The sequence below is a fragment of the Babylonia areolata genome, chromosome 13 (assembly GCF_041734735.1).
Source record: "Babylonia areolata isolate BAREFJ2019XMU chromosome 13, ASM4173473v1, whole genome shotgun sequence".
Classification (NCBI taxonomy): Eukaryota; Metazoa; Mollusca; class Gastropoda; order Neogastropoda; family Buccinidae; genus Babylonia; species Babylonia areolata.
The window spans coordinates 8,865,707-8,888,291 of record NC_134888.1 but is presented as its reverse complement, the minus strand read 5'-3'; the positions used below and the strand labels follow the sequence as shown (position 1 = coordinate 8,888,291).

General features: G+C 39.0%; 1 protein-coding gene and 1 long non-coding RNA gene across 7 annotated transcripts in view; one reads left to right on the top strand and one right to left on the bottom strand.

The window, feature by feature from the left end:
• The window catches only part of LOC143289039 (uncharacterized), a 10,907-nt gene extending 390 nt beyond the window's left edge, over positions 1–10,517 (bottom strand). Inside the window, exons 1-3 of one of the 2 annotated variants that reach the window (XR_013056177.1) lie at positions 10,446–10,517; positions 1,046–1,106; positions 1–100 (exon numbers count right to left, since the gene is read on the bottom strand). The exon at positions 1–100 is cut by the window's left edge and continues 390 nt beyond it. This is a non-coding gene — a long non-coding RNA (uncharacterized LOC143289039). Of the gene's footprint in view, positions 101–1,045; positions 1,107–9,276; positions 9,355–10,445 lie in introns of those variants that run through there. The other variant, XR_013056176.1, reaches the window with a different exon arrangement.
• The window catches only part of LOC143289037 (BPTF-associated chromatin complex component 1-like), a 45,013-nt gene continuing 30,735 nt past the window's right edge, over positions 8,308–22,585 (top strand). Inside the window, exons 1-4 of one of the 5 annotated variants that reach the window (XR_013056173.1) lie at positions 8,308–8,779; positions 13,438–13,583; positions 14,146–14,298; positions 15,109–15,423. The gene's annotated coding sequence lies outside the window, so the exon portion shown is untranslated. Of the gene's footprint in view, positions 8,780–9,638; positions 9,681–10,591; positions 10,682–13,437; positions 13,584–14,145; positions 14,299–15,108; positions 15,424–22,585 lie in introns of those variants that run through there. The other 4 variants (XR_013056175.1, XR_013056174.1, XM_076597826.1 and 1 more) reach the window with 4 other exon arrangements.

Below are 22,585 nucleotides of genomic sequence, written 5' to 3'. Positions count from 1 at the left end.
CCGCACGGCAACAGCACTCTGTACGGCACCATCTGGCACCGCTGGCACCACCACAGAGGCTGCTGATGTACGTTACGCCTGTGAAGTTGGCGCAACCTCTCTGCAACAGAAGATAACACAGGTCATCGTAAAACTCAACAGAGATATGATGGTCAATGTTCCAGCACACACATTTTAGTTAGACAAATACTCGTTTTAGATGACGGCCGGTGAGCGGAATTATGACTTGGATCGATAGGTCAATGAATATACATATGTAAGTGATAATAACCCTATCACCCCTTCCTACCTTCCCAATACCCCCGTTTCGATTTCGTTTTCGTTTTTTTTCCTCGTGGACTGTAAGGACTGAACACAGTTGTCTTGACCTGTTTTCGATTCACTCATGTTAGGATCTGCCATGGTCAACAAATGGCGTAGCGAACGGAAGTTGATGTATTATAATTGGCATCACTAATGTTAACCATGTCGTTAATTCTACTGATATTACGAAAGTCATAATTGGAATCACTAATAATGTTAACCATGTCTCTAAATTCTATCGACATTACCTGGACATGCCAACAGCTAGGTTTTGCTGTCGTACATAAACAGGGACTGGAACCTCCGGACCCTGACAGAAACAGCCCGAGACAGACAGACAGAAAAGCAGAGAGACCACGTCAGCATCGGTATGTATCAGGCCTGGACACTAACAATGTCGAACACTGACTCAGGAGATACAGCAATGGATGTATGGTGGGCATTAAAAGGTCAGAAACAACACCAGACGTCAACCCGTGAGAAAGAATCAACCATATTCTCTTCAGCAAGGAAATCAGGGAAAAGGAGATGGAGTTGGACTGTCCACACCTTGTGCAAAACCCCAAACATCTTCAACAAACACTGGAGTGGAACTTCAAGGTTGTTATTGTAATGTTCACATTGTTGTTGTGGTTGTTGTTGTTGTTGTTGTGGCTGTCACTGTCGTCGTCGTCGTCAATAAACAATGTTGACGTACAGGAAATAGGAGCTGTTTATTTCTGTGGGGATGTCAGGCACTTACCTTCTATCAAGTCCTCCTGACACTGAGCGATCACTGTCACACGTGGACGAAGATTCAGGTTCTGTGAACACACACCATTGGTCTGCATCAGCATCTTGGAATGAGTGTGTGTGTGTGTGTGTGTGTGTGTGTGTGTGTGTGTGTGTGTGTTATCTAATACACCCAGTAAAGAGTGCTCTGAACATATATTTTAGTAAAATGAGTCATCTAAACCAAATATCAATATTATGTCCAATTTGCCCAGTTGATAAAAGAGGATTTTGGAATGTATTTTTTAGTTAGAATTATTTATCAAACAAGGTATACTATAGGTTGAAATGAATACAATCAGTACAGAGGGCTGTGGGCACCATTTTAGTTAAACCAGTCATGAGAACCAAGTTGAAATCAGGTCCCGGAATGTACTCCTTGTTGACGTCTCTGGGCCCTGAACACAAGGAACATGGCATGGAGCAAGAGGTCAGTTTCTGGTTCAAAACTGACTTCAAGTCTGCCTTCTTTTTCCTCATTCTTCATCAAGCACAAGTACAAGCGATGGACGATATATGCGGAGCGAACTGTATATCAAGTAAAACTTTCGGAAGTACGATTCCCACAGGCTACAGAATACAGAATACTTTATTATCTCAATAAGAGAAATTCATGTGTGTTCTATTTTACGTAAACAATACACGAAAATCACAGTCACTCAATGTAAACACATAAAAGACATAAAATGCTGAAATGCTAAGTTGATAAGGATCTTTCGAACAATAATCACAATCATACACAACAGTCATTTATCATAAATACATAAGGAACATAAAATGCATAGATACAAAGTCAATGCTAATCAATCTCAAACAGTAATCACAAATCAACCAGTGTGATAAGCACAGTAAGAGAACAGATGGAAATATCATACTATAGTTTAAAAGGCTCTCATCCTTTCTCCAAAGTTTGACTGGAAAATCAAACTGAGCGCCTAGTCGACAATTCGAATGAGATTATAAACCAACGTCCTGTGTACAGCGCTCACTAAGTGCATTGAAAAAGAATCCATGGCAACAAAAGTGTTATATTGTGGCAAAATTCTCAGGTAGCAGAAAATCCACCCTGATTGACACACACACACACACACACACACACACACTGACTAGCCGCGGGGTGACCAGGTGGAGGAAGAAACGAAGAGCAAATTAACAAACACTTTAAATGACTCACTTCCATCCTGTGCACTGACCACATAGAACTGACCACAGACTATACACCGTGGACGATAATACTCATATGCTTCCCCCCGTGTGGAACAGAACTCCATAGCGTATGTGACGGAGACGAGACCGACTATATATAGATCTAGTCGGACGTAGTCGAGAAGTTAAAAATCTATCGTCGGTGAACTTGGATTGATCGACTGACTCGAGTGACTCGACTGACTCGAGTCAGTCGATCAATCCAAGTTGACTCGACTGACTCGAGTCAGTCGATCAATCCAAGTTCACCGACGATTGATTTTTGACTTCTCGACTATAGCCCTTGATATGATGGCGGACGTGTACTGAATTACCGCCTCAGTTTTTCACCCTATTTCTCTCATTTTCTCTAATTGTTTGGGCATCAAATTATTTAGTTATTATTTCTGTGGTGTAAAAAAAAAAACTGGTCTTAGCAGAAAGGGTGAAATAAGCCCATTGAGTGGCTCTTACAGCTAGTTTGTGTGGTGGATGTGATGGTGGCATGACTTGAGTGAACTCGATCACGTTGTGACACTTAACAGAGACACGACTACTCTCACCATTCTCTAAAATAACCACTTTTTGTTATTGCACTGCTTTTCGTTTTTCTTTATTTTGACTATCCTTCCTGACAAAAACTTCTTCAATTTGTTGGAAACTAAATAAAGGTGAGTGATCTATTTGATCTATTTGTTCATCTTATCGGAGTTTAACTTGCTTTATCCCAAGGGACTGAGTGTGTGAAAATCATAATTTCAAGATGGTCAACACCAGAAACAAGGGAGTACGTAACAAAAGTTATGATGGTAGCCCTTTAGCCAGTGCCAAGGCACCTTCGGCCAGTCAAGCACACTGGACCAAAGTTGGAGATAAGACTCGCTCAAAGAGCGGGAGCTCTGCAGCTGAGTGCCATTCATCCGGCACCACCTCCCCTATAGTATACCTGGACGATGATGATGTACCCACCCCATGCCGCATCTGCACGAAAATAATTGGCAAAAATGCCAGATCTATTAAATGTGACAGGTGTAGTGGATGGGTCCATCTCGGGTGTACTGAGGTGTCTCCCTCAGAGTACGACTTCCTGGAAACTGCCAAACCGACAAGTTTCAAATGGTTCTGCAGCCTCTGTGAGGTAGAGTGCAAAAATGTCACTCCTGGAGACAGAATAGCAGAGCAGGGGGCAAAGCTAGAGGCACTCTTTGAAATTGTTAAAACCCTCCAACAGCAGAACCAGGCAATCCTGAAGCTGCTGCAAAAGGAGGACAGAATAGAAAATCAGATCCGGGTGCAGGTCAAAGAGTACCTCGATGAGCAGCACGAAAAGGAGGAAAGGAAGAACAACATTGTGTTGTTCAATGTAAAAGAATGTGAGAGTAAGGCACAGGGAGACACAGCTGTGCATGATGCAAAGCAGATCTCAGAAATCCTTACACATGTAAGTCCAGAGTTTGACAGTAGCAAAGTGGCTACGAATGGCATCATCCGACTTGGCAGAAAAAGGGATCAAACTCAAAGTGATCCCAACCCCAGACCCAGACCCATCAAGGTCATTCTGACTAATACTGCATGCAAAACACACATCCTGAGAAATGCCAGTAAACTGAGAGAGCATGACTCATTCAAGTCTGTTGGCATTGCTGCTGACAAGACTCAGAAAGAAAGACAAGAAGATAAAGTCAAGAGAGATGAGTTCAAACAGCGGAAAGACAATGGAGAGGATGTGGTCTGGCATAAAGGTGATGTGATGTCTCGTGCTGAAAGAGATGCTTTAATCAAGAGCGGAAGGGACGGGAACTTAGCGGGGAGGGAAGAAGCAGGAGGAGCAGTGGCAAGTAGCCCTGCCCAAATTTGACTTCCCAGTGCCGAGGGAACAAAGAACAATGTAAATACGTGTTTTGTACATAGACCAACAAACAAATCTTTTTCTCATAAGTTTTCTTCTCTGAAATGTTATTATGCAAACGCTGACATGCTGACAAACAAACTAAATGAACTGGGACTATTGTGTAACATACACAACTTTGACATTATTGCTTTAACTGAAGTATTACCAAAAAACTCCAAGGTTAAAATTGAAAATTTTGTACTTCCTGGTTATACAGGTTTTACAAACAACAAGGGAAGAGGTGTCAGTCTGTTCGTGCGGGAAGGGTGGGAGGTGTCCAGGATTGTAGAAATTGAAAGGATCTTTTCTCCTTCAATTTTTTGTAAAATATCGTTACCTGGTAGTAACGAGCACATCATTTTTGGTGTAGTGTACAGATCCCCCAACTCAGATTATGAGGATCATGCTAGTGTAATTAAACTAATAAACTATGTATTTAACAGTTTTAAAAACAAGGTTATTGTCTCTGGAGATTTTAATTATCCAGAAATTGACTGGCAAAATGTGATAAGTTGTAAAAATGAGGACCACCCAGCTACGAAATTTTTGGATTGTGTTCAACAAAATTACATTGTACAAATGGCTTCCGAGCCCACTCATTTTAGAGGTTTACAAAAACCTAATGTGCTAGATCTGTTGTTTACCAACTCTTATGAAAACATCTACACTTTGGATTACTGGCCCCCTCTAGGGAAGAGCCACCATTCTGCCCTCTACTTTGATGTTCAGATCAAGTGGGAACATCCATCTGGTCACTCTGTGAATATCAACTAGATAAAGGAGATTACGAAGGCATGAAGCATTACGTAGGTGAGATAAACTGGGATGACCTTTTGAAAAATGAGACATCTGTGGATGAAACCTGGGAACTTATTCATGATGTAATAATAAAGTCCATGAACAAATTTATTCCAAAAAAATCATTCAAACAAGGACCCTCCAATAAACAAAGACGTGATCCCATTCCCCAGTCACTTTTAGATAAAATTCATCAAAAGCGTAGAGCCTTTAAAAAATATAAGAAATATCCCACTAGTGAGAACTATAAAATATATGCACGTGCTAGAAACCAGGTAAAATGGGAGTCAAGAAAAAACGTGAAAGCTAAGGAAACTAAATTAGCTAAAGAATCTAAGCATAATCCAAAAGGATTCTTCCGTTATGTTGCAAGTAAAACTCTGCCAAGAGAACAAATTGCTAATCTAATAAAGGAAGCCTTAACACAAAATGACTCAGAAAAAGCAGCTGTGCTAAACAGATTTTTTGCTAGTGTTTTTACCGAGGAGAGTAACGTAAATGTCCCAGAGTTTTCATGTAAGACAGAAGTTACTGAAATTTCCAACGTGGAGGTCACAGTTGAACAGATGAAAAAAGCTCTAAAGAGCCTAAACCCATCAAAGTCCCCAGGACCTGATGAGATACACCCACGAGTATTAATAGAGCTTGCTGAAGTTATTGCTCACCCACTTAAAATCTTGTTTGATAGAACATTAGATAAGGGTGAAATACCAAAAGCTTGGAAAGAAGCAGAAGTACGTCCTATCTTTAAGAAAGGTAACAAAAATTCTGCGGATAACTATCGTCCAGTCAGTCTAACATCAGTTGTCTGTAAAGTTTTTGAGGGTTTTATTCGAGACGCTCTCTGCCAACATTTCTGCCAACATTTAACCAAACATGATCTGTTATCTAGAGAACAGTTTGGATTTACCAGAGGGCGCTCGTGTGTTACACAACTACTTGTTACATTACAAGATTGGTTAGTCATGCTAGATGAGAAGGTACCAGTCGATGCAGTCTACCTTGATCTAAGGAAAGCTTTTGATACAGTTCCCCATCACAGACTCATGAATAAACTAGGAGGCTATGGGATAAAAGGCAAGCTACTATTGTGGATCAGAGATTTTCTAAATGGAAGATCACAGTTTGTAAGTGTAAATAGTAGTAAATCATCAAAGGTTAAGGTAACTAGTGGTGTACCACAAGGTAGTGTTCTTGGCCCAACCTTGTTCATATACTTTATAAATGATATGCCTGGTGAGGTAGATTGTAAAGTAAAAATTTTTGCAGACGACACCAAGGCTTACTCTGCCATCCGAAATACAGAAGATAGAGATCACTTGCAAATGTGTATACATAATCTGGTTAAATGGACAAATACTTGGCTGTTGCAATTTAACAGCGAGAAATGCAAAGTTCTGCACCTTGGAAAGAATAATCCACAGTATCAGTACACGATACAGGAAAAGGGGGTAACTCGAACAATGGATAGTACAACAGCGGAAAGAGATCTAGGGATCACGATGGACCCAGAACTAAGCTTTGAGGCACATATAAATAATATAGTGAAAAAGGGAAATCAAATTTCTGGTCTTCTTGTGAGAACTATAACTAATAAATCTCCCGAAATTATGATTCCATTGTTCAAAGTTCTGGTTAGACCCATTATTGAATATGGAAACTCAGTATGGTGCCCTTACCTTAAAAAGCACATAAATATGATTGAAGGAGTTCAACGCAGATTTACCAAGTGTATACCTAGTAATACTATTAGTACTCGTGATCTTAGTTATGAGGAGCGCCTGGCTCTTTTTAATATGCCTAGCCTTGAGTTTAGAAGATTAAGAGGTGATCTCATTGAAGTATATAAGATCATGCACAATATTTATGATCCTTGCACCACCTCTTCATTGTTTACTATGGCTAACTACGATAAAACTCGAGGGCACAACTTCAAAATAAACAAAACTAATTTCGTAACTAACCAGTTCCGGAAGTTCTTTACTAACCGTATCATAAATCTGTGGAATAACCTTTCCTATGACACCATCAATGCACCATCGGTAAACGCCTTCAAAAATCACATTGACAAAAAGTTTAAGAACCATGTATTTTCCACAGAGTTAAATCTTTACTGAGCTGTAGATAAATATAGTATACACTATGCCAGATTTAAACAAGGGTTTGTTCACAACAAGTGATCCAAAAGCACATAAATGGACACTGATTACGAGGGCAAAAGGCTTTTAGCCTATAGCCAAACATTTCTGTGATTCTGTGATATATGTGACCCTCCATCACGGAATGAGTCGCTTTGTCCCTGACCAACTTTCCCGCTAGCGGCGATTTTAGGCGGGTGGGGGTCAGGTTGTCGATTTTCAGATTTTGACTTCATAGTAAACTTTAGGCTTTCTTTTATCTCATATTGAAGTATCTAGGCACAACTGTGTCTTCTTTTGCCTTAAAAGTGTGCTTAAAATGCCTAACCCGTCATTCTGATCGCCTATGACTTCGCGAAATCGATCAACTTTGACAAGCTTACCCTCCCTCATCTCTTGGAATCGACCGGTCGAATCATACATTGTTTTAAAGGTCAGTCCGTCTCTTTCAATCTATGTCCTTCTCATTGGTTGATTTTTTTTAACTACGAGCGAATCGTCGCTTTCAAAATAAGGATAAGTTATGTAAGCTCAACAACTGAAATAAAGATTAGGATAGCGATCGCAACATCAGCAATGGCTAAGCTCAGCAAGATTTGGAAGAGCAGAGAGATCAGCTTTCCAACAAAGATCAAACTGTACCGATCCCTGGTGCTATCCATACTGCTGTATGGATGTGAAAGTTGGACTTTAACAGCAGAGACTACTAGGAAAGTCCAGACGTTTGAGACAAAATGCTTCAGACGACTGCTTGGAATCTCATGGAAGGACAGAAAGACCAATGACTTTGTCAAGAGCCAAATAACTATGCTAGTGGGTCCACTGGAACCACTCTTAGCAGTGGTCAAAAGGAGGAAGCTGTCATGGTTCGGGCATGTGACACGCCACAATTCACTGCAAAAGACAGTTCTACAGGGAACGCTAGAGGGTGGTAGGCGAAGAGGGAGGCAAGCCAAATGCTGGATGGACAACATCAAGGAATGGACCAATATCGATAGCGCTACGCTGATACGACAGGCAGAAGATAGAACCGGATGGCGTCGTCTGACTACGGAATCGTCCCTCATGTCTCCTCTACGCCCATCCCGGGCAGGAGAATGAATGGAATGGAATGGAATGGACGTAAACAATGCGTCACTATGAAGGAAAATCCCCTCTGTCATTGGCCGAGAGAGGCCACGTGACGAAACCAGCCATTCAGCACGCTAGCTCAAATAAACATGGTCGCAGGGTTCGGAAGCACGTTTTCAAGAGTGACTTGGCGATTTCCTGACAAGATAACTTGCGTCGCACACATTTTGCCATTCAGTGAAAAAGACGACATTTGTGAGTTTCTAATCCAGTACTTCATTGATGGAACTGACCGTTCATGAAATCGATGTCAGTGAACACGAAGGCAACGCTGATTTCGAAAGCAGACGACGCAGGATTGTCGTTCAGTTTTCATCAACAATACTATTAATTTTGATTTAGATGACGAATCAACATTTGCACTAGATACAGAAAGGTTGGAAGCCTTCGCATGTCATTGCCGAAATCACATGCACCAGGTGCCATCAGTGTTGTGACTGACATGGAAACAAGTGAAACTGACTTGCTGCACTGAAGTGATAGAACTGTGTTTCTCACAGCTCACACAAGGAATATGCAAGCAAAGTGACTGGGGGACTGAATATAGCTGAAGTGTCTGAAGGTAAGCATTCTTATTTTACCCACATTGACAAATACTGAAATGTAATGATGAAATAATCAATTAATAATAATTTATTTAACAATGATTGACTCAAGACTGATTAATTGTCTTACATTGGAACAGAAATTCACTGTTTGACATCTGGAATAAAAATGATTAAAAGAATAAAATGAATCTGAGGAAATTAACAGAATGTAAATTAAAAGATCACACACACACACACACAATGTGTGACACAGTGTGTATACATGTCACTCACACACACACACACACTCTCTCTCTCTCTCACACACACACACACACACACAATGTGTGTCACATCAGTTTTCAATTTAATTTTTCTTTTCATTTTGTGCTCTCCCATCTTTGACACTGTCATAATGTCATTATCATCATACCACTTATTCCTAGTCCATTTTTGCATGTGTGTGTGTGTGTGTGTGTTTGTGTGTGTTGTTGCTTTTCTGTATTTAATGACATATAAACAGAAAACATACTGTGCGCATGAAGTCAGCTGTGCCTTGGCCAAAGGAATGATTCAGCGATTATAGCTGTTAGAGGCGTTTGATTGGCTAAGAGCGGGCCAGACTAAGAGGGGCGTCTTTTCACTGTTAGCCGCGCGAAATTTGGCCAAACAGAGCAAACCATAGGCCTAGTTTGCATCAGTTTGACATGGTACAGTATATGACACCAAAACAATATTTTAAAAATCCTTTCATGTGACACAAAAACTTAATAATTATCTTTTTTAATGACAGACACATCCGCTGGTTTTCAGTCTGATTGTGGTGTGTATCAGGGTTTCACTGTTTGTATTACCTGTATGTGATAATACATTGTATTAAGCCACACAGCTGCGGTTTGAGACGTTTCAGTTGGGATTCCATGTTTCACTGAAAAAGTAGGATTTGTCTTTATTTTCCTTTCATTTGATGACTGGTGTCTGCATAGTGGTAAAGGGTGTATGGATTATTCCTTGTTTTAATTTCACTGAGTCATGTCTGAAAATGTTATAATTATCTACTGAATACCTTCCATTTATAAAATGATTGAAATGTAGGTAACGATAATGATATTTTATTCAAGAAAGGCCATGGCCCCATTTGACGGGGGTACACTTAAAATAGGAAACTTTTTTTTTTAATAGAAAAATGATGTGCACAAAAATATTGTACTTGTAATTTTTGAATATTGTATACATATGTGACCCTCCATCACGGAATGAATTTTTTTGTTTGTTTTTTGGTTTAATGTCCCGTCACACATATCGGTGATTGAAGATCACGGAATGAGTTGCTTTGCACCTGACCAACTTTGGTCAGGCGATTTTAGTCAGGTTGTCGATTTTCAGATTTTGACTTCATAGTAAACTTTAGGCTTTCTTTTATCTCATATTGAAGTATCAAGGCATGTGCTTGAAATACCTAACCCATCATTCTGATCGCCTATGGCTTCGCAAAATCGATCAACTTTGACAAGCTTGCCCTCCCTAATATCTTGGAATCGACCGGTCGAATCACACATCGTTTTAAAGGTCAAGGCCGTCTCTTTCGATCGATTTCCTTCTCTTTGTTTAAGTTTTAAACCGTTTTGGTAATGTTCAACTTTAGAATACTAAACTCAGGGGGGCTGTTTAGACGAAAAACAAAGGGTGTCTTAGGCTCACCTCGATGCGCTAAGTTGAATGGAACCCTCAGCTAAGCTGTACGACCACTACTTTCCCATGAAACTGCGACAAATACACAGTAAGCTGAGTACTCCTTCCCCACATGCACGCCATTTTGACTGCTGATCACGTGGTTGCTCTGGCTGAGCTTACTGTGTATAAAATTGTCGCAGTTTCATGGGAAAGTAGTGGTCGTACAGCTTAGCTGAGGGTTCCATTCAACTCAGCGCATCGAGGTGAGCCTAAAACACCCTTTGTTTTTCGTCTAAACAGCCCCCCTACTACGAGCCAATCGACGCATTTAAAATAAACAATGCGTCACGATGAAGGAAAAACCACTCTGTCATTGGCCGAGAGAGACCACGTGACGAAACCAGCCATTCAGCACGCTAGCTTTAATAAACATGGTCGCAGTGTACGGAAGCACGCATTTCAAGAGAGACTTCGCAATTTCCTGACAAGATACACTTGCGTTGCACACATTTTGCCATTAAGTGAAGCAGACGACATTTGTGAATTTCTAACCCAGTACTTCATTGACGCTATTTTTATGATAGAGGTGATTATGAGACAATGAGGCATGCATTGGATGACATTAATTGGAAAGAGACTTTGGAACTCAAATCTGTGGATGAGTGTTGGTCTTGCATTTCTGATAAATTGAAGGAATTACAAGATAAGTATGTGCCATTTAAAGAGTTTTGGACTGGAAACAAAAGTTACAAAAAGACTGTCCCATTTTTTGTTTTGGAAAAGATACGATTGAAAAGAAGGACCTTCAGATGGTATAAGAAGTATAGGACGACTGAAAATTATAATGCTTATGCACGTGCTCGAAATCAGGTTAAGAGGGCATTACGAAAAGCTACCAAGGAAAAAGAGATGTCTATTGCAAAGAACATTAAAAGTGACCCAAAGAGACTGTTTAATTATATTGCATCACAAACTAAACCAAAGGAGATTATTCCGAACTTAAGCACACCTGGTGGAACTTTAACTAACAATGACAAAGAAAAGGCTGAGGTCCTAAATTTGTTTTTCTCTAGTGTTTTCACAGTGGAAGATGTCACCAATGTTCCTTCTTTTGAGTCAGAATGCAAGGCTTCAACAGATTATGTTGAAGTTTCAGAAAAGATTATTAGTGACAAACTTTCACAGTTAAAGGTAAATAAATCCACTGGTCCTGATGGAATGCACCCTTATTTGCTAAAAGAATTACATAATAGTTTAGCTATTCCCTTAAAGATTCTGTTTGTTAAGACTGTATCATATGGTAAGATCCCACAGGCATGGAAAGTAGCACAAGTAAAACCAATATTTAAGAAAGGTAACAAACAAGACCCTGGAAACTATCGACCAGTAAGTTTGACATCGGTTGTATGTAAAGTTTTTGAAGGTTTCATACGTGATACTTTGAATAAACATTTGATTGATAACAACTTACTGTCTGATTATCAGTTTGGCTTTACCAGTGGTAGATCCTGTGTGACTCAGTTGTTGAATACTGTACATGACTGGATGCAGTCACTTGAAAACAATAAACCAATGGATGTAATTTATCTGGACTTACAGAAGGCGTTCGATAAAGTTCCACATAATAGGTTAATTGCTAAATTGCAAGGGTACGGTATTTCTGGTAAATTGTTGGAATGGATAAAAGATTTCTTAGATGAGAGAACACAGTACGTATCAGTAGGGACTGAGTCATCGTGTCCTGTTAAGGTGAGTAGTGGTGTTCCCCAAGGCAGTGTCTTGGGGCCCACACTCTTTGTATATTATATAAATGACATGCCTGACATACTAGACTGTTTTGTGAAAATCTTTGCAGACGATACAAAGATCTATGAGGAAGTAGATTCTGATGTCGGTAGATTGAAATTACAAGTTAGTATTGATAATTTAGTACACTGGACTGATAGATGGCAAATTAAATTTAATAACAATAAATGTAAAGTTTTACACGTAGGCAGAAATAATCCACATTATAAGTATTATATGAATGGTACGGACTTGCAGGAGACTTCATCGGAGAGAGATCTTGGAGTCATTGTTGACTCTGGTCTCTCTTTTGATGTTCATATTAATGAAACCATTAAAAAAGCCAATAGATTGACCGGAATGCTAGTTGGAAACATACAGTGTAAAAGTAAAGACATAATGGTGCCATTATTTAAGTCATTAGTCAGGCCAGTCTTAGAATATGGGAATGTTGTTTGGAATACGGGTTTAGTGAAACATACAGACAGTATTGAAAATGTTCAACGAAGATTCACTAAAAGAATCATTGGCTTTGCTGATATGGACTATGAAAGTAGGTTGCAAGCACTTAAGTTACCTAGTTTAGAATATAGAAGACTGCGTGGTGATTTAATAGAGATGTATAAAATGACACATGGATTATATGACAGCAGAACCATAAACTCTTTGTTTACATTGAATGAGAACAGTACCACAAGAGGCCATTCATACAAACTATTAAAAGTTTCAGTTAAAACTTCCAGATTTGCACATTTCTTTACTAACAGAGTAACAAATGTTTGGAACAATTTGTCACAAGATGTTGTTTCCGCAGGAACAGTGAATACATTTAAAAATTATCTTGATATTCATTTGAAAAATTTAAATTACAAAACTCATTTACATATTTATTGATTTTTCAAGCATTGCGCACTCAATGTTGAAAAATGCATCAGACATATGTGGGGACTCTCTTTTTCTTCCCCACATCAAGCGGGCAAAAGGCCTCGTCAGGCCTGCACGCCTTGATATGATATGATATGATATGATATGATGGAACTGACCATTCCAACTAGGCCGATGGTCATGAAATCGATCTCAGTGAATACGAAGGCAACGCTGATTTCGAAAGCAGACGACGCGGGATTGTCGTTCAGCTTTCATCAACAATAATTAATATTAATTTTGATGTAGATGACGAGTCAACATTTGCACTAGATACAGACAAGTTGGAAGCTTTCGCCTGTAATTGCAGAAATCAACATGCGCCAGGTGCCATCAGTGGTGTGAATGACATGGAAACGAGTGAAACTGACTTGCTGCACTGAAGTGAGAGAATTGTGTTTGGACCTCACAATTCACACAAGGAAAATGCAAGCAAAGTAGCTCAAGTGTCTGACGGTAAGCATTCAGGTTTTACCCACACTGACAAATATTGAAATGTAATGATGGTATAATCAATTGATATTAATTCATTTAACAATGATTGACTCAAGACTGATTTATTGTCTCTACATTGGTACATAAATTCACTGTTTGACATGTGGAATAAAAATCATTAAAAGAATAAAGTGAATCTGAGGAAATTAGCAGAGTGTAAATTAAAAGAAATTCACACACACACAAACACACACACACACACACACACACACACACACTGTGTGACACAATATGTATACATGTCACACACACACACACACACACACATGGCCCCTTCACCGTTTAACCATTTCATGTAACTTTACATGGGGAGGTACAAGGGCATGACATTATGAACAGTTTTCAGTTTCAAAGAATTTGTTTCAATGGATATTTTATGTGTATGTGTGTCAGGTTGGTGTGTTTGTGTGTGTGTGTGTGTGTGTGTGTGTGTGTGTGTGTGTGTTGTTTTGAGGTAAATAAATATAGAGTTGTGTCAACAGTAAATACTAACAGTATTACTAATTGTTAATTTCTTTATCAGCCCTGAAAGATATGATGGTACTCTATATGTCTGCCTGTACACCAATTCTGAGATCACTGCTGGCAAGTCATGTCATTAGGAGGAGAGGCAACATCACCACACTAACTACACTGTCAACTAAAGAATGGTCTGTTGGTGAACTCCTATCCATGAGTGAGTGATTTGTGGTCAACTGTTAATGTACTTTGATTTATAGTATAAATTTACCATTAAGTGTGCAAACTTAGTTTCTTTTTACAAACTTTGTATAGATGTACATGTATGGAATTGTAAAGTTTTGCATAGACATTTACATAAATGATACCAGTGTGCATGTGCTTGACATGCCACTATGCATAAAGTAACTTAATGCATTGCAGCATGACATGCACATGTACACTGATACTCATAGTGATACAGCATTAATAATCATTATTTCATACTTTTATTATCAGTAAACTGCTTTATCTTATTATATTATGAAATAAATAATTATATATATCAGATTATATTATGAAATATATATATATATTATATATATGATTACACACACACACACACACACACACACATATATAAGTGGGTTTTTTTATTATTATCAGTAAACTGCTTTATCTTATTATATTATGAAATAAATAATTATATATATCAGATTATATTATGAAATAAATAATTATGTATATCTGATTATATCATGATATATATATATACATACATATATATATATATATATATATATATATATATATATATATATATATATAAGTGTATTATTTTTTTTATTTTCTGGTAAAATACATAAAAGTAAAGTATTTTGTAAAGTCCTGTGTAAAGAATGAAAGCTGTGATGTAGATGTACAAAACTGAAATTACTGTTAATATTTAATCTAACATTAATGAATACACTTCAGAACACATAGAAAATTATTCAAAACAAAGAAAATAAAAAGAGATTAAGAAGTATTACATAATAAACTGTTTCAGGATAAACCATGCATTTTTGGAACATACTGATACCACCGGTGGAGAAAAAAGAGTGGAGGAAGAAGGTTCAACATCAACACCATCCGCCCTGATGACTAACACTTTGTACCACAAGAATTGATTATCTGTGCCACATATCTGCACATTTTTTAGCAGATTGAGTCTTTGACTGATGAGGTTGTGTGTCTTTATTGTGTGAAGTATGGGTTTGGCAAGTAGGTTTTCTTTGCAGATGAAGTGTTTGAAGTGTTCATTTGGGTTATGAAGTGTATTTCATTTGATGCTATGCTGGGATAAAACGCACATGAACTTGTACCTTTCGTGTGAGAAGTTTTGTTGTATGGATCTTTTTTGTTATTTTGTTGTGCTTGTTTGGTCTTGCGGTCCTGTGGAGAGGCTGGATAAACTGATACGTCAGCGCCAGTGTCGATCAAGAAAGATTGGCCAGTGCGTCAATCATAAACTGAATACGTGTTGGAACTGGAAACGCCGGCCGCAAACACGTTTAACGGCTGGCACTGGCATTTCCCTGGGATGATGCACCTTGGTTGTTTGCTCTGGAAAGTAGTGATGCGAATTTGCAGCCAGGCTGGCAGCGGCGGGCACCTGTTCCAAATCTCTGGTGGTAGAAGCACACGGAAGACGAACTGGTTGTGCTACGCTGTGAAGGAGCAGGGCGTCGCTTTTCTTTTTGAAAGGCAAAGACAGTCTTTTCCAATGGTGGTGCAACCACATTCTGATCAGAGAGCAGTTTCATGTTTGTGTTGTGTGTTTCTGATGGTGCCACGGAGACCTGTTGTACACCGGCAGTACGTGACTCCCAGATGCGGTCTGCTGCCTCAGCCAGTGTGTCTGTGTCTGTGATGTTGTGTCCTGCTAAAATGCTTCGAATGTCAGATGGAAGGTTTGCCAGGAACAATGCGCGTTTTAGTGTTTGGGGGTCGTCATTGAGGGCGTTGATCTTCCGCAAGAGAGCAGTAGGGCGTTTGTCACCAAGTCCATTGAGATTGAGGAGTTCAGCATCTTTCTGGTGTTGAGATTTGCCAAAAGTCTTGATAAGAGCATTCTTCAATGTGTTGTACTTGTCATCAGTTCGTGGGTTGATAAGAATTGACTGTACTTCTTCTGCTGTGTTGATGTCTAGTGCGCTGACAAAGTACTTATGTAGTCGTATTTTGTTTGGTCTTGATTAATTCCTTTGGTTCCAAATTGTGATTCAACTCTGGCAAACCAAACTTCAGGTGACTTGATCCAGAACTCTGGAAGTTTGATTGTCACTGTGTTGACATGGTTTGATTGAGCATTGAGAGTTTGTAGTTGAACAGCTTAGTCAGCTAGAACAGTTTTAGGAGATATTTCTTCAGCCATTTTTAATTTGTTGGTTGTCGGGGTCGCTAATTTAGGGAGACAATAATTTGTAGACACAGACTTGGTAAGTTTGTGAGATTTAATATATCTCAGAAAAGAGTAACAAAAACGTTACTCAAGACAACAAGGGAAGGAACTCCTAACCCTAACAACAGCCAAGGAAGATAACTATCAAAAGAAACTGAAATGACGTAAGTGACGCGAGTCGCTACAGTTTCATCAATTCAAGGGTATTAACTCACATGGTTTATTATTTTTCACTGTGAATTCCGGCTGATTCTGTGGATATTTTTATGACAGTTTGGGGCATAATCCAGTAAATGATGAGGCCACGGGCCAAATCTTTCTCTGAATAAATATTTAACGGTCTCCTTCTCCAACTTTCCATCACATGTTATCGTGTATTGTCGATTGAATCTAGGATTGAAGGGGCAGGTCAACAACTTGAAACAAAATGGCGTCGTTTGCGAAAAATATGAGCACGCACTTTGAATATGCATAAATATGTATACCCAATTGATTTTTGCCCATGACCTTCAGGGCTCAGCCAAAAGATCTATAAAGTCCACTCGTCATATTAATTTTAGTATTTTCCGATAAAGACCACTTGGGCGAATGAACATAGTACACTGAGAGTAAAACTCACAAGCTTTTTATGTATTGAGTATAATTTAAAAATGTAATGTTTAAGATGAGAAAGATCAGTTTAAAGCACATTAAGCCCCATAGCATTAATTACAGATTAATTTCCCTTTTTTACTATCTGCACCAAAGACATGCAAAATAAATATAACTTCCATGCTTGATGGGGAAAAAAAGGAAGATAAGGGATAACATTTTCTCCTTCCTGTAGCCTTTGTGGACAGAGAATAAATAAAACAGATGGTAGTGTGTACAATTCACCCTGCACCTAAAAGGTTGTACAGATTAGTTGTAAAAGAACAGATCTATAAATTTTTGGGATTGGAAATCTGTTCAATCCAAAGTAGGCCAAAATCACTGAAATACTGATCAAAATTAAAGTTACCAGCTGACTGTATGGGCTCTGAGTAAATTGTTAGTCCTCCATATGAAGCATTCATTTGTTTTTTGTTGTTACAGTTGATGAGAATTCTCATCCCTGACTACAAACGGGTAAAAAAAGAAGGATATGGGGGTGAAATGGTGGATCATCAGCAGATCAGCAAATTGAAGAAAATGATAATCAATGAGAAAATCTAAGACAAAAATATGGTATAAAAATTCAGAATTTAGTGTATTTCTTTTCATACTATCTTTTCATTGACATTGGGTAAAGATTTTGAATTACTTGGTTAGGCAAGGAAGGCATAAAAGCCCTTGTGAGGTTAGCATCACTCAAAGCAATATGAAATAAAATGAAAATTTGTAAAATTCCTAAAATACCAAAACCTGAGCATCATCAGTCTTAACCAAAGAGCCCCTTAGTACTAGTATAAATAATTTCAGATACAACCACCTTTAATTTCATTTAGTCCAACTGACAGTTCTATGCCATTTCAGGACTGATTAACAATCATGTTATATCATTTTATTGTATTTGTGATAATATGGATACTTCATTAATAACATAAATTATGCACATGGCACTTGCTCCCTTTTTCAGCCATGTATAGTATACACACAGTTATACACAACTGAAGCACTATTATGACTTTTAAGATACATACTTTTCACAGCCTACAATATATTCCTTCCAAAAGACAACACTTCAAGTGTTAATCTGAATTTCAAAATAATTTGCAAACCAAACCCAATAATAACTAGCCTGATCAAAGCTACACAAATTTCTATCTTTTGAATCATATTGTGTTTTCATTTTTGTCATTGATTTACAGATCTACAAATTTCTTGCATGTGCACGCATATAGTGTGTGTGTGTGTGTGTGTGTGTGCACACATGTGGTGTGTGTGTGTGTGTGTGCGTGTGTGTGTGTACACGCACTTCAGTTTTAACTTGGCACACATAATTTTTGTGTGTGTGTGTACGTCCACACGTGTGAGTGTGTGTGTGTGTGTGTGTGTGTATGTGTGTGTGATATATATCTTGTGTGTGTGTTATCCTTTTGAAGGATGTAGTGTAAATGTTATCAGTATCTGAGTATGTGACTGAGTAACTTCAGTAAAGAGACCTGTATGAATGTGCAATAGGGATAAGAATGAATGGAAATAAAGACTTTAGTATATTCACTCAGCTTCAGTGTGATTTAATTGCAAAGTGATTTTATCGTATTATAGTTTCTGTAAACTATTACACATTTTCATGGCACATTCATTTAGAGACTTTTTTTTTTTTTTTTTTTTTTGCAGGATATTTACTTCAACGGATGAGAAAATGCCACTTGACTTTGAAGCAGAGAATACTTCAATTTTTTTTTTCTTTCAGAACATAACAAGAAACTCAGCACATCAAAATGTACAAAAAGAAAAAAGAGGGAGGAAAAAAAACCCCAAAAAAACCCATTGTGGTGCTCCATGACCTGCATGTAACTGAGGCCACAACAAAACAACAACAGAAGACCAAAAAACCAACAACAAGAACAAAAAACCCTGTTAAGACATCCACAGCATGGCTTGTCACTGCGTGTTCATATTGTCTCAAGCAATAATATAAGAATCTCCTGAAATTACTGCATCATGGCATTGCCCGTATTTATTGCATAATGTTTCCATGACCCTTCTCTCAGTTCCTGTTCATTTAACTCTGTATAATGACCACAAGGGAAAGATGATGTGTAAATGCAGGAATCATGTAATGGGTGGATGAGAGAAGGTGGAATCACATATAAAAGTCATGATAATATTTTTCTGTATTTTGGGATGCTTATCTTGTGAGAGTGTTGCTGCAGAATCAATGTTGTAAAATCACTGGATTGTTACATCCTTGCACATCCACACACATACCTATGTAGCCGGGTTGGCTACAATCTTCGTTGGCCCAGTTTAGCAGGCGACTTTTGTGACTCGCCGAAGGTTACTAAGGAAGTTGTAAAATCGGTCACAAGTTATCTCCCTTTACAGGGAACACTATGATGATTTTTATCAATTTGTTAAATTATAAACACTTCCTTATAGATAAGATTACAGTTTTATGTTCTGGGACTTCAGAACGATCATACTTCTCAAATGTAATGATATCATTTGGCCAGAAAGCCTATAACTATTTTAAACTAATATTTATGTGAATGAGTTTTGGCGCGATCTTCGAAATCCACTCGGTTGAAACATAAAAAATACCTTCGTTTTCTGTAAATCGATATAGTTGCCGTGGAATTTGGAATATGCATTAAAATGTAAATGATTAAGCTTTCTTCGCGTATACTGCTTTCCGTGTACACCAAAGTTATAGGCATGCGATGGTACGAAATGTCTGACAGCATTTCGGCCCCACAAAACTACATGTATCTCTTTTTCAAGCCATTGGAATTCGTCAGTGCCGATTTGAGCAAAATTTGTTTTTACAATACCTAGACATTTTTATAGCGTGTCTTGCAGATGTTTGCATTTCTGTTATCAATCTGATTAGTATCGTGCATGTATAATTGTGTTGTAGTTGGTTTAAACAAAGTATTTCATTGTCGATCACAAGAGCCAAAAGCACCGCCAAGTGGTGCCGATACGGGAGCTGTCCGTTGAGTTTTCTCTTGAATTTTTACATAAAAAAATTATTACTCTAGAAGCAGATTCTATAGATGATTTTTATATAGTTGGAAATTGATGATATTCAGTTACTTAATTGTTGCAATTATATTACATATCGCGACGTATTAATTGTTGTATTGTACAAAAATGCCGAGACATGAACTCGTTAAAAGCTCGTTCATTCAGTGACTCTTTTTGTTTTTAGTTTTTAACTACATTATTTTTGTAGAAAATGGTTTAGCTTAAGAAAATGCTCGTCTCTTGTAGTTTTGTGTGATATATGTCTATGTCAGTTCCCCGACCCGAAAGTCAGAAGCCGCTAAATTTGGTCAAACAAACACAAGCTTGGCCCCTCAAGGCTCGCGGAGGGCCGGTTTCATGAGTCGTTTCGCGGCGCTAGCTTTGCGGTTCGGCGGAACAGAATATAAGGAGTGAGCGAGTGCCAAAGAAATAGAGAACTCTCCTGGTCTGGAAGAATGAAAGAAGAAAAGAAGAAAACCAGCGCACTGCCTTCCCGAGTCTACCTTGCCTGGCCGCGGCTCTCTTCTGCTAACACCTTCTACCTGTCTTCACCTTCTCTAACACCACCATACCTCCCCACCACACCTGCATGACCACACTCTAACACTCACATCATTTTATTATTTTATTGCACATCTTTTTTCTCTTCATTTTCACACCAGTCTGTTATGACACTGGGCACACAAAAACAAATGATTCCATACAAACCAAGACTATTCACTGCAAAAATCAATAACTTGAAACAAGTTCAATGGGTTTTTTTTTTTTACTGCATCTGACTCCAAAATCCAGTTCACGTTGAACCATGGACATACTGGACTGTCACACATTTCCAGATCTGGTTTATACACAGGTCATTACAGCAATCTGGGACAGGTTTCAAATCTTCAGTTGTGTGTTTGGCAAAATTTAAGATTTTAAACACAAAAACCAATTTTGAATTTATTCATTCATTACCATCTGCTTCTGAAACCAGAGAAATTTAGTGGCTCACTACTAAGAATGTATCTAACCTGTTCTAAATACAAAATTTGTTCAGAAAACATATATATTTTCATGCATTAAATATAAGCTGCTAAAGTGGTATACATTTTAATTACAGTTTACAGTCAATTGTTTACAGTCAGTGCATTTGCTTTGAATTGACTTATGCCTATTGCTCCGCTCGGGAACAAAGGGCCGCAACAGCACTCCTCCAACGGACCCGGTTAGGGGCGATCCTCTTTATCTGGGCCCACGTCATTCCGGCTGCCTTCACTTCAGTGTCCGTACTTCTTCTCCAAGTCTGCCTGGGTCTGCCAACTTTGCGTTTGCCTTGGGGGTTCCAGTCAAGTGCCTGGCGAGTGATGTTGAGTGGTGACTTGCGCAACGTGTGGCCTATCCACCCCCACTTTCTCTTTTTGATTTCTTCTTCTATGGGTGCTTGTTTGGTTCTGTCCCAGAGGTCTTCATTTGAGATGATTTCAGGCCACCTGATGTTCAGAATGTTGCGCAGGCATCTGTTGACAAATGTCTGGAGTTTGTTCCTGTTGGTCTTGGTAGTGCGCCATGTCTCTGAGCCGTACAGCATGACTGACTTGACGTTGGTGTTAAATATTCTGATCTTGTTGTGAAGTGAGAGGGCTGAAGATTGCCAGATGGGTCGGAGAGTTCTGAAGGCGTGTCTCGCTTTGTTGATGCGGCTCTTGATGTCATCGTCTGCTCCACCATCCTTGCTCACTACGCTGCCCAGATATGTGAACTTTTCCACTTCTTTGATCTCTTCCTGCTGTAATCGGACTGGGTCTGGGTCTTGCTGCTTGTTGTTGATGCGTAGGATCTCTGTCTTTCCGATGTTGATCCTGAGGCCGGTCTTCTCTGCCTCTATTGCGACGCGGTCTAACTTTTCCTGTGCGTGTTGTTTCGTGTGGGAGAGGAGACTGATGTCGTCCGCGAAGTCGAGGTCTTCCATCTGTTTGGTGAAGGTCCACTGGATGCCGGTCTTCTGGCCTGCTGTGGATTGCCGCATGATCCAGTCCACCACCATCAGAAAAATTGTCGGAGACAATAAGCAGCCCTGACGTACACCGGTTCGTACCTGGAAGGGGTCAGTCAGCTTTCCCTCGTGTATGACTTGGCAGGTGGCGTCCTTATACAGTTGCTGGATGATGGCAATATATTTTAGAGGAAAGCCGTAGTGCTGCATTAGTTTCCATATCACCTCCCTGTCCACGCTGTCGAACGCCTTCTGGAAGTCCACAAAGACGCTGTACAGGGACGTCTGCCACTCCAAGGACTGTTCAATAATAATTCTCATGGTGGCAATGTGGTCCGTGCAGGATCTGTCTTGACGGAAGCCTGCCTGTTCATCTCGCAGGGTCTTGTCTAAGGCGGTCTTCAGCCTGTCCAAGATGATTCTTGTCAGCACTTTTCCAGGTATTAACAGAAG